Here is a 12,858-nt window from a genome sequence, read left to right as displayed (position 1 = left end):
TGTTCACGCTGCCGAGATCTTACAGTCTTGCCAACGGCACACCCTGTGAGATTCTGGCAACAAGGAGTGTGCTCAACAGGAAACCCTATTGACAACAGTAAGACCATAAGATCTTGCCTCAGTTGAGCATGCACTGCCCCCCCGACACCGCAAAACATACCGCGGAGGGGGAGGAAAATCCTGCTCCATGTATCCAATGCGTCAGGTGGTATTAGGCTCCTCGCTAGACTAAGTTTGCGGGCCACAGATTGTGACTAGCATCATTTTTTGCTTTTCCTCCGCTGCGATCTCATTAGTCATAAAGAAAAAACGATCAAGAGGACTGGCACTAGCATGCAGTCTTGATTAACTCCATTAGTGACTGGTGGCATCTGATATTCTTTGGAATTCCCTTTATACGATACTAAAGAGGCATGAAAACGTCAAGGCAAGTGGGAAGAACATTAAAACAGAATAGGGGATAATTGGCTAACTGAGGTGTAGACTACAAAAGCAAGGAATTTATACTAAGCCTCAGCCATAGCCAGAATTTGATACATCGTGGCATCTAACAGCACTAGACATGGCTTTGCATGTTTAGGCTTTTACATTTTTGCAAGGCAAATTCCTAGAATAAACTTGGAACAGTGCAGTGAGGAAAACAGGATATTTGGGTCTCAAGTGAACAGGGCACCTCATTAACCAGAGCCAGGGAATCAGAAATAAATAAGATCTAAAAGCAAGTGCAATTTGGAGGCATGAAATCAATGCCAAACCAGAGAAAAAATAATTATTTTTCAATTTTACTTGTTTTTATATCTCCAAATGCAATGCTGTACTTATACCAGTTAAGTTTCACTGCTAGAGATCGATTGGCAGTAATTAACACATTAAAAAAAGTACATCTTTTTAAGCAATCCCTCAGTTGAGGATGACTTGCTTTCACGCTAAAAATGAGTTCTAGGCTGGCTGAGTCCAACGTTCAACCTAGTCTCTGTCACAGGTGGGGACAATGGTGGTTGGTGGAACAGGTAGGTGGAGTGTCCATGACGCCACACATTCTTTTCGCTGTTGACACTTGGCTTCAGCTTGCTCTCGGCAATGAATCTCAAGGTATTCACTTCGTTCCCAGATGCTTTTTCTCCACTTTGGACTGTTTTGGGCCAGGGATTCCCAGGTATTGGTGGGGATAAAGGAAGCTTTGAGAGTGTCCTTGAAGCACTTCCGATGCTCATTTGCTGTGTTGAGAGTCTCGTGTCAGGCACGCAGACAATGTAGCTCACCCAGTGGAGCTGATCGAGTGTGGTCAATGCTTTGATGCTGGGGATAATTGCCTAAGTGAGACACTGACGCTGGTGTGCCTATTCTGCCAATGGATTTATACAATCTTGCAGATACTATGGTGACTTTGAAGGAGCATCCTGACAAAGCAATGAATAGGATGAGAATAGAGGGATATGGTCCCCAGAAGAATAGGGGTTTTAGTTCAGTCAGGCAGCATGATCATGCAAGCTTGGAAGAATCTTGCGGAGATAACACTGGTGGGGCTTCGTCAGGGTTTGAAGTGTCTGCTGTACATACTTAAACTTTTATTCCTAGAATCATACAGTGCAGAAGCAGCCCTTTAGCCCATCGAGCACTGACACATTAGAAACACCTGAATTCCCACCTACCGACACTTGGCCTATAGCCCTGAATGTTATGGTGTGCCAAGTGCTTATCCAGAAACTGAGTACCAGATACTCAGCAGAAATATATTCTGATGGTAAAGAAGGAATGTAGGAGAATGTACAACCAGCCGTGGTTATCTAAGGAAATACAGGAGAGTATTAAATTAAAAGCTGATGCGTTCAGAGTGTCTAAAAGTAGTGGGTGATTAGAAGATTGGGAAAAATTTAAAAATCAACAAAGAATAACTAAGGTGATAAAGAAAGGAAAGATAGACTATGAAGCTAAACTAGGACTAAATATAAAAAAGGACAGTAAAAGCTTTTACAAATATATAAAGAGAAAGCTGGCTACAGTGAATGTTGGCCCCTTAGAGGATGAGAGGGGGGATTTAGCGGTGGGAGATGAGGAAATGGCTGAGGCTTTAAATAAGTTTTTTGCCTTGGTCTTCACGGAGGAGGACACGAATAGTTTGCCAGATCTTAAAGATAGAACGATGGTAGGAGTTGAGGGCCTGAATGCGATTACTGTCAACAGAGAGGTAGTGCTTGATAGGCTAATGAGACTGAAGGTGGACAAGTCCCCAGGACCGGATGGAATGCATCCCAGGGTTCTGAAAGAAATGGCAGAGGTGATAGTGGATGCCTTAGTAATTATTTACCAAAATTCGCTGGATTCCGGGGAAGTGCCAGAAGATTGGAAAATGGCTAATGTTATGCCGCTGTTTAAAAAAGGTAGCAGACAAAAGGCAGGGAATTATAGGCCGGTTAGTTTAACATCTGTAGTTGGAAAAATGCTAGAATCCATCATCAAAGAAGAAATAGCGAGGCACCTAGAAAAGAATGGTTTGATAGAGCAGACGCAGCACGGATTTAGAACATAGAACACTACAGCACAAATAGGCCCTTCGGCCCACAAGCTGCGCCGATCACTTCTATACCTACTAAGCCATAGACCTATCTATAGCCCCCAATCCCATTAGATCCCATACACTCATCCAGAAGTCTTTTAAAAGACCCCAACGAGTTCGCCTCCACCACCACTGACAGCAGCCGATTCCATTCACTCACCACCCTGAGTGAAAAACTTACCCCTAACATCTCCTCTGTACTTGCTTCCCTGCACCTTAAATCTGTCTCCTCTCGTAGCAACCATTTCAGCCCGGGGAAATAGCCTCTGAGAATCCACCCTATCTATTCCTCTCAACATCTTATAAACCTCTATCAGGTCGCCTCTCAATCTTCGTCTCTCTAGGGAGAAGAGTCCCAGCTCCCTCAACCTATCTTCATAAGGCATGCCTCCCAATCCAGGCAACATCCTTGTAAATCTCCTCTGCACCCTTTCAATAGCTTCCACATCCTTCCTATAGTGAGGTGATTTGTTAAAGGGAAGTCGTGTTTGACAAATTTATTGGATTTCTATGAGGATGTGACTAGTGCGGTAGACAGAGGGGAACTGGTGGATGTGGTGTTTTTAGGTTTCCAAAAGGCGTTTGATTAGGTGCCTCAAAAAAGGTTGCTACAGAAGGTTAGGGTGCACAGAGATGGGGGTAAGGTGTTAGCGTGGATAGAGGATTGGCTGTCTAATAGGAAGCAGTGAGTTGGTATCAATGGGTACTATTCTGGTTGGCGACTAGTGGAGTGCCGCAGGGATCGGTGCTGGGGCCTCAACTATTTACCATTTATATGGATGATCTGGAAGAGGGGGCTGATTGTAGGGTGATGAAATTTGCTGATGACACGAAGATGAGTGGAAAAGCAAATTGCGTGGAGGGTATGGCAAGTTTGCAGAGGGATCTGGATAGGCTGAGCGAGTGGGCGAGGACCTGGCAGATGGAGTATAATGTTAGCAAGTGTGAGGTTATCCACTTTGGCAGAAATACTAGTAGGAGAGATTATTATTTAAAAGGCAAAAAGCTGCAGCATGCTACGGTGCAGAGGGACCTGGGGGTCCTTGTGCACGACTCGCAAAAACCCAGTCTGCAGGTGCAGCAGGTGATCAAGAAGGCAAATGGAATGTTGGCTTTTATAGCGAGGGGTATAGAATATAAAAGTAGGGAGGTCTTGCTGCAACTGTACAGGGTACTGGTGAGGCCACAGCTGGAGTACTGTGTGCAGTTTTGGTCACCACACTTGCAGAAGGATATATTGGCCTTGGAGGGAATGCAGAGGAGGTTCACTACTGGAGATGAGGGGTTTGGACTATGAAGAGAGACTAAATAGACTGGGTCTGTACTCGTTGGAGTTTAGAAGGACGAGGGGGGATCTTATAGAGATGTATAAGATAATGAAGGGGATGGATAGGGTAGAGGTAGAGAGATTCTTCCCGCTTAGAAAGGATAGCAGGACTAGGGGGCACAGCCTCAAGGGGGGGCAGGTTAGAACGGAGTTGAGGAGGAACTTCTTCACTCAAAGGGTGGTGAATCTCTGGAATTCTCTGCCCGTTGAAGTGGTGAAGGCTACCTCGCTGAATATATTTAAGTCACGGGTAGATAGGTTTCTGACAGACAAGGGAATTAAGGGTTATGGGGAGAAAGCGGGAAAGTGAAACTGATCCACTTCAGATCAGCCATGATCTTACTGAATGGCGGGGCAGGCTCGAAGGGCTAGATGGCCTACTCCTGCTTTTCAAGAATGTGAAGCAACCCACCTCCACCAACCTCCTAGGAAGTGCATTCCAGACCTTCGTCACCCTCTGAGTAAAAAAATTTCTTACACCCCCCCCAAAACCTCCTGCCCCTGACTTTGAACCTATGTCCCCTCGTGACTGACACTTTAACTAAGGGGAGTAGCTGCTTCTTATACACTCTGTCCATGTCTCTCAATCTCATACAGCTCGAACAAGTTGCCCCAAGTCTTCTCTACTCCAACAAAAACCCAAACCTATCCAACCTCTCTTCATAACTTAAATGATACATTCCAAGCAGCAACCTAGTGAATTTCCTCTGCACCCCCTTCGGTGCAATCACATCCTTCCGATAATGTGGTGACCAGAACTGCACACAGTACTCTAGCTCTGGCCTCAACTGCAACGTGACTTCCCTGCTTTTGTAATCTCTGCCTCGATTGATAAATCTTGGGTTCATGTCACAGTATTTGTAACCCCTAAGACTTACCTGGGCTTGCAACATCTCACTTAGTGTCCTGTCTGGAAACAATATACATCTCTTTAATCTATGATTACTCACATTGTCTGCACCTTTAAGACTTGATTAGCTGTGAAGACACGCATTCTAATCAGTATTCTATAAACTGAGTGTGTGCCTTTATATGCCCTGTTTGTGATCACAACTCTGCACTCACCTGACAGAGGATCAGCGCTCCAAAAGCTAGTGGCATTTGCTACCAAATAAAACTGTTGGACTTTAAACTGGTGTTGTGAGACTTCTTATTCGATTGATAAAGACAAGTGTCCCATATGCCCTTTTCGCCAGCTACTTGTATGATTGAAGAAAAAAACTACGAGGTGGTTTTCCATTTCCTTTTTCAACTGTGCTTCAAGAAAGCAAGCCATTTTTTCAAAGGATCTTTCATCTGCAAGCAGTTGTTTGTCCTTCACCATCACTACTGACTAGTTATGTCTTTGGCCATGGCTCCTAACACTGAACATGGGACCCTAACTTGCGCTTAGCGCGACTCATAAAAAGGCAGGACGACCACCCCTGAATTCTCAAATGTCACTGCTTCCCAGCACCCACTAATTATCCTTTGCTAATGCTAATTGCGATGTTCCAGATCTAGAGTGCTGGAACATCATAAAATATAATGCTCAAGTTTACCCAATTCTGATTGCATCAGTGATGCTGAAGGTCAATGGAAAACAAATTCCAGGAGCAGGCCAGAGTAGGACTGAAACAAGGAATGTTCCACATACCCCACAAAAAGACAGGCATAACTGGAGCCCGCAAAGGTACCTATAGCCAAAACTTTTCTTTGCAGGAAAGAGGACATGTGAAAGGAGAAATTATTGGGTGGCAGAGCAGGTTTAGCCAGACAGAGGAGTGGTGATGGCGGATGGCAGTTGTTGAGCTGTCTGCTCATGGAAGAAGGGCCTTCCTTTTGGACACTGGTCGCCCAACGGGGAGGGAGAGGCCGGGCGTGGGCGGAGGGTGGTGGGTGTTGGGGGGATGGTGGGGAGAGGGCATTGGATTGGTATGAGGCGAGCTCTTGATGCGGAGCCCGGCTCCATGACCCTCTTTACTCACTTGAACCTGCCTCCGCAATGCTGACACAGGTCCCCGACCCAGCCGGCCTGACACACACACTGTCCGCCCGATGCACTGCAGTTCCCGTGGACACACCGCTTCTCACACTCCCTGCCCTGGGCTCCGGGCCAGCCACACACAGCGCCAGCAAGAGGCCCCAATTCAGGAAACTGCCAGAAGCCTCCGCGGCCTAAGCTCAGTCCGGAGCCGGAACCCTATCCCTCATGCCCCCGCCGCCATGTTCTCAACTTTGTGTCGGATCCGCAGCCTGTCCCCGAGAGGGAGAGCACAGGCACTGGGCATGCGCGCCACCTCACACTGATTCCCACCGTCTGCACTGTGCGCATGTGTGAAAGAAATTCTGAGCCATTGTAATCAGATTTCTTCAGCGCGCATGGAGGCCATTCAGCCCTTCAAGCCTGCACCGACAACACAGATGAAAAGAATGGTGTCTTTGGAATGTTCTTCTTTAGATTGTTTCCTGTCCCTCAGTTTAAGAATGATGTGTACACAGTGTCGTGGGTGGCATTGTGGCACAATGCTGCCTCACAGCGCCAGGGACTCGTGATTGATTGGGATGCATTGTCCATGCTAAATTCTCCCTCAGCGCTGGAGTGCGGGGATTTTCACAGTAACTTCATTGCAATAAGCCTACTTGTGACACTAATAAATAAACTTTAAACTGAAATTTAGACATGGGTCTTCAGGTCACCGAATGGCCTGATTCTGGACCCACGGTTCTTTGGGCACATGGGATAGGATGTCTGACGGTGCACTGGGATCCAGAGTGCAGGATTTGCTTTTTCTCACCTGCCTCATCATTAAGATATTGTGGCTGCTTAATGAGTTGTGATACTGCTTAATGGACAAGTCAGCATTATTTTGAATAATTCGTCGGAAGTGCCTGCCAGTCAGTAGTGTGAATGCTGCAGTGCTTCAAGAAGAACTTCAAGTTGTCTTTGAAGCATTTACTTATCTCCGCTTGAACATTAGTTTTTTGAGAGTTGAAAAAAGTAAGTTTTTTTCAGCCATCCAGACACACTCTCCGTCCATTATAGTTGATTCTGCAAGAGCTTTGCCTGAACACTTAAGAAGCTGGATTTAAAGGAGAACAGTAATGTTTGTTTGACAAATCGAATCCAGAGGCATTGCTGACGGCACTTCTCGAGCACTTTCATATCTGTCACTGATACAGTCCACGTTTCACTATAGTACAGGAGTGTGATGATCATAACTGCCATATACGAGGACTTTTATTGACTTACGGAAGTTTCTGTTTCCAAATACTCAGTGGCACCAAAAAAAGATTGCACACCACTGCATCTTCCTGGCTGTTTCCATGATGATTACATCCTCCACCAGTCCAGATTTTTACTCCAACCTTCAAAGTGCATTGATGGGTTCTCGAATACAAAGGCATCCCTTAAAGGGGCTACTAACCTCTGTATGGGAGCCCCAGACAAAAGTACAGTGGCATACAACCAATAGCACCTGTTCAGCAAGACAATCATTGAGCAGGAAGCTTTGAAGTTTTGATTCCAGTTCCTGGACCAGTTGGATATTGTCTTCCATTACTCTTCTGTAAAGGTTTCAGTTATTGTTGTGGTCTGCTGTGTTCTCCATAACAACCCCCCTGGAGAGGTGTGGACCTTGAGAACAGGGGAGAAACGGAGGAGGATAAATTGGAGGTAGAAGGGGATGATGATGATGATGATGATGAACAGATACCACCATGCTGCATGGCATGGTTGTATCTTCCTGCCATGGTCCAGGAACAAAACTTCCCCCCTCACCGACTCCAATTTATATGCAGGTTTGCATTGGTGAAGCACGTGCAGGCCTGCTTGAGTGCCAGATCACTGGCTCAGTTTCTCATGCAACATCAACTTTTTGTGAATTTCCACAATGTTTATGGACTGTTACCCATTATTATGATGACAAATAAGAACATAATAAGAACATAAGAAATAGGAGCAGGAGTAGGCCATCTAGCCCTTCGAGCCTGCCCCGCCATTCAATAAGATCATGGCTGATCTGTCGTGGCTCAGTTCCACTTTCCCGCCCTCTCCCCATAACCCTCAATCCCTTCTCTTATCAAAAACCCATCAACCCGCTTCTTAAAAATATTTAGCGAGGCAGCCTCCACCACTTCAACGGGCAGAGAATTCCAGAGATTCACCACCCTTTGAGTGAAGAAGTTCCTCCTCAACTCCGTTCTAAACCGCCTCCCCTTTATCTTGAGGCTGTGCCCCCTAGTCCTACTGTCTTTTTTGAGCGGGAAGAGTCTCTCCACCTCTATCCTATCCATCCCATTCATCATCTTATACGTCTCAATGAGATCTCCCCTCATTCTTCTAAACTCTAACGAGTACAAGCCTAGTTTATTCAGCCTCTCCTCATAGCTCAATCCCCTCAACTCCGGTATCAGCCTAGTAAACCTCCTCTGCACTCCCTCCAGGGCCAAAATATCCTTGCGCAGGTGCGGCGCCCAAAACTGCACACAGTACTCCAGCTGCGGCCTCACCAATGCCCTATACAGCTGCAGCAAGACCTCCCTACTTTTATATTCAATCCCCCTCGCTATGAAGGCCAGCATCCCATTCGCCTTCCTGACCACCTGCTGCACCTGCAAGCTGGGTTTTTGCGACTCATGCACAAGGACCCTGAGGTCCCTCTGCACCGTCGCCTGCTGCAGTTTTTTGCCACGTAAGTAATAGTCCTTCCTACCATTCTTCCTACCAAAGTGGACCACCTCACACTTGCCAACATTAAATTCCATTTGCCATTTCCTGGCCCATTCGCCCAGCCTATCTAGATCCTTCTGCAGACTCTCCACACCCTCCGCACAATTTGCCGTTCCCCCAATCTTGGTGTCATCAGCAAATTTCGACACCCTGCACTCGGTTCCCTCCTCCAGATCATCTATATAAATGGTAAATAGCTGAGGCCCCAGCACTGACCCCTGGGGCACCCCACTAGTCACCATCCGCCAATCCGAATAGCACCCATTGACCCCCACTCTCTGCCTCCTATTTGACAACCAATCCTCTATCCACGCTAACACCCTACCCCCAACTCCATGTCCCCTGACCTTCTGCAATAACCTCTTGTGAGGTACCTTGTCAAACGCCTTCTGAAAATCCAGAAAGACCACATCCACCGGCTCTCCTCTATCCACTGCCCTAGACACATCCTCATAGAACTCCAGTAAATTTGTCAGACACGACTTCCCTTTAATGAAACCGTGTTGCGTCCGCCCTATCAAGCAATTCCCTTCAAGATGCCTCGCAATTTCCTGCTTAATGACAGATTCTAACATTTTACCTACCACAGACGTTAAACTAACCGGCCTATAATTCCCCGCCTTTTGCCTGGCACCCTTCTTAAACAACGGCGTAACATTAGCCGTTTTCCAATCTTCCGGCACTTCCCCAGAATCCAGCGACGTCTGGAAAATAACCACCAAGGCATCCACTATCACCTCCGCCATTTCTTTCAGAACCCTCGGATGCATTCCATCCGGTCCTGGGGACTTGTCCACAATCAGCCCCTCCAGTCTGTCGAGCACCACCTCTCTAGTAACAGTAATGTCATTAAGACCCTCCATTCCTACCACCTTTCCATCGCTAACACCCGGCAAATTATTCACGTCCTCCTCCGTGAAGACAGAAACAAAAAAGTTATTCAAGACCTTCGCCATATCCCCATCCCCTACCACTAGCTCCCCTTTCTCATCCTCTAAAGGACCAACGTTCACCCTAGCCAGCCTCTTCCTTTTTATATATTTATAAAAACTCTTGCTATCCTTTTTTATATTAAGTGCTAGCCCAGCCTCATAGCTTCTCCTACCCTCCTTTATCAACTTCTTTGTCAATCTTTGTTGACATTTAAACCTTTCCCAATCCTCTTCTCGCCCACTGCTCTTAGCTACTCTAAATTCCTCCGCTTTTAATTTAACACTTTCCTTCACCTCCTTCGTTATCCACGGCTTATTACCTCTCTTCCTACTGTCCTTTTTAACCATCGGAATAAATTTCTGCTGAGCACCAAGAAAGATCTCCTTAAAGATCCTCCACTGCTCCTCAGCAGACCTACCTTCCAACACATTCCCCCAGTCCACATTCGCCAATTCTTCTCTCATCCTACCATACTCCCCTCTATTCAAACAAAGGACGCGCGTCCGGGAACCCACTTTCTCCTCCTCCATCTGCACCAGAAACTCCACCATACAATGATCACTCTCTCCAAGAGGATCCTTCACCGCAAGGTCCCTAATTCTACCCGCCTCATTACATAGCACCAGATCCAAGATAGCTTGCTCCCTCGTCGGCTCCAACACACACTGTTCAAGGAAATTATCCCGGCAGCATTCCAAGAACTCCTCCTCGAGCCCACCTCGTCCAACATGGGTCGACCAATCAATATGCAGATTGAAATCTCCCATAACTACTGCCGTCCCATTCCTGCACGCCGCACTTATTTGCGTGTTAACAGCCCGCCCCACCTCCAGATCATTATTCGGGGGCCTATAGATGACACCCACCAGCGTCTTCCTCCCTTTGCTGTTCCTAATCTCCACCCACAACGATTCCACGTTCTGCTCTTTGGCTCCGATATCATCCCTTGCTACCACCTTGATACTATCCTTAATCAGCAGAGCTACGCCACCCCCTCTTTCCTCCTGCCTGTCCTTCCTAAACACTTGATAGCCCTGTACATTCATCTCCCAGTCCCTGTCACCTTGCAGCCACGTCTCTGTAATGGCCACCAGATCGTATCCATTTGTGTCGATCTGCGCCACCAGCTCATCCACTTTATTCCGAATGCTTCGTGCATTCAGATAAAGCGCTTTCATCCCAGCCTTCACCTGGACCCTATTTGCCGTAACGCCACCAATTGGGACATCCTCGGCCTCTTCCCTTACCTGTACCCTATCCTTAACTTTAGACCTCGTAGCGTCACCTACCCTCGCACCCTCCCCCCCCCTAATTAGTTTAAAGCCCTGTCTACAGTCCTCTTTACTCGATTCGCCAACACTCTGGTCCCAACACTCTGGTCCAATAGCACACAGCAATGGTTAGTGACAGGTAATTTTCCTGTCGAGAGCCAATTTCACAGTTCCACAAGCCTTGAATGATCCTGAAAGTCTGTTTCCAGTGCAACTTCTTCCATTTTTATCTTTTTCCCTATAAAATAGACAACTTCCAAATGCTGACTTATTTTTCATTAGTAGTCAAGCTGAAAAATGTGAAGGATGGTTTTGTAGATTAAAGAGATCATTTAAGTACAACTGCAAGTAATTTAATGCTCATTCCATGACTAAGCATTGTATCAGTGTGCAATGCAAATTCCCTGCTGCAGCTGGCTGACTTCAATGTCTTTTAATCACCTTCCAACCTGGGTGTGGATTGAGCTTTGAAACCAGAACCACAGTAACTAGTATGTTCTAACAACTTGCTGAATCATTCTATGCAAACAACTGGAAACTGATTTTAATCATTACTTGTGTTTTCTTCATCTGAATATTTTTTAAAATGTGTTTAAAACTCTCTGGTTTCAGTTCCTGCCCTACATCACAGAGGGAAAAAAAAAGTAAATAGCCTTGGCTTTATAACTTTATCCAATTGGACTAATCAACCTTAGCAGGGAAGGTTGGAAGATACTGGATGGCCACCTGTTATCCGCCCCAGCACAATTTCATGTTCCATTGGCTCGTTGGACATGAAAATCAGACAGGGTATGTAAAATGCAGCTAATTCAATGACTAACACTTCACCATCCTCTCCCCCATTACATCCACCCACTTCAGATTTCACTCCCACTCCAAAACTGTGAATTGCCACTCTATACCTTTGAGTATTCTGCACACAATGAATTATTTTGAAATGCAATAATTGTTTAGCAAAAGTACAGGAGCCAGACCTGCAATTGCAATAAAACGTCTCCACCTGGAAAGAATAACTTTCCATTCACTGACACCTTTCAAAAAGCAAGGATGGTATTGAGCTCCCCGGTGCCATCAACACAACAAACAAATTCACACCTCCTTCCACCCTCTGTTTAAATGAAGAAATGCAGCTAATGAAGAAATTCTTAAGATAAAGAACAGAATCTTGACTTGGATGAAGGGACTGAATGTATTGTCGCCAAATTTGATGATGATACACAGGTAGATAGGAAGACAGCTTTTGAAGAGGCCACAAGGAGTGTGCAAAGGGATATAGATAGGTTAAGTCTGTGGGCAAAAATCGGCAGATGGAGCATTAAGTGGGAAAATGTGATATTGTCCATTTTAGTGGGAAGAATAGAAGAGCAGAATATTACTTAAATAGGGAGAAACTGCAAAATGCTGCAGAACAAAAAGATCTGAGTGTTCTCCTTGCATGTACAGCAAGTAATTTGGAAGGCAAATGGAATATTGGGTTTGAATTTTCAGGTTAGTGAGCACTTGGTGCCCATCTCCCATCTTTTTCTGCTAGGTGTGACTCCAACCTGTAGACAGTTTTCCTCTGGTTCCCACTGACTCCAGTTTTGCTAGGACGCCTTGATGCTAAACATGAACAGAAGAGCTGAACTCAGAGGTGAAGTGAAAGTCAATGTTCTTAACATCAAGGCAGCATTTGACCAAGAATGGTCTCGACTGCATCCAGACCGTCAGAGCCCTGCAATCAGGACTAGATGCCCCCACCGCCTGACCACCCAACCTACCACATACTGCCTGACATCCACCTGACTCAGCACTGACCATCCAACTTCAATGCCACCAACATCCCAACCCCTGACCAACACTGTCCCACACCCCCTGATAAACTAACCACTCCCATTGACCATCTGACGAAGCCCTCTCATTGACCAGCCAACCCCGCCCCCCCGACCAATCCCCCACCACTGACCACCCCGACCACCATTCCTGCCCACATAGGGACAGCACAGTGGTTAGCACTGCTGCTTCATGGTGCCAGGGACCCAGCTTTGATTCCTTGATTGTGTCACTGTTTATGTGGAGT

The 12,858-nt window shown here is 46.3% G+C and overlaps 1 pseudogene; it reads right to left on the bottom strand.

The window, feature by feature from the left end:
• The window catches only part of LOC145348615 (attractin-like), a 67,117-nt pseudogene extending 60,025 nt beyond the window's left edge, over window positions 1-7,092 (bottom strand).
• Between the last annotated feature and the right edge of the window lie 5,766 nt (window positions 7,093-12,858).

This window comes from Carcharhinus amblyrhynchos, chromosome 1, assembly GCF_965287045.1.
Source record: "Carcharhinus amblyrhynchos chromosome 1, sCarAmb.v2.hapA, whole genome shotgun sequence".
Taxonomy (NCBI): domain Eukaryota; kingdom Metazoa; phylum Chordata; class Chondrichthyes; order Carcharhiniformes; family Carcharhinidae; genus Carcharhinus; species Carcharhinus amblyrhynchos.
This window is presented reverse-complemented; position numbering and strand designations above follow the sequence as displayed.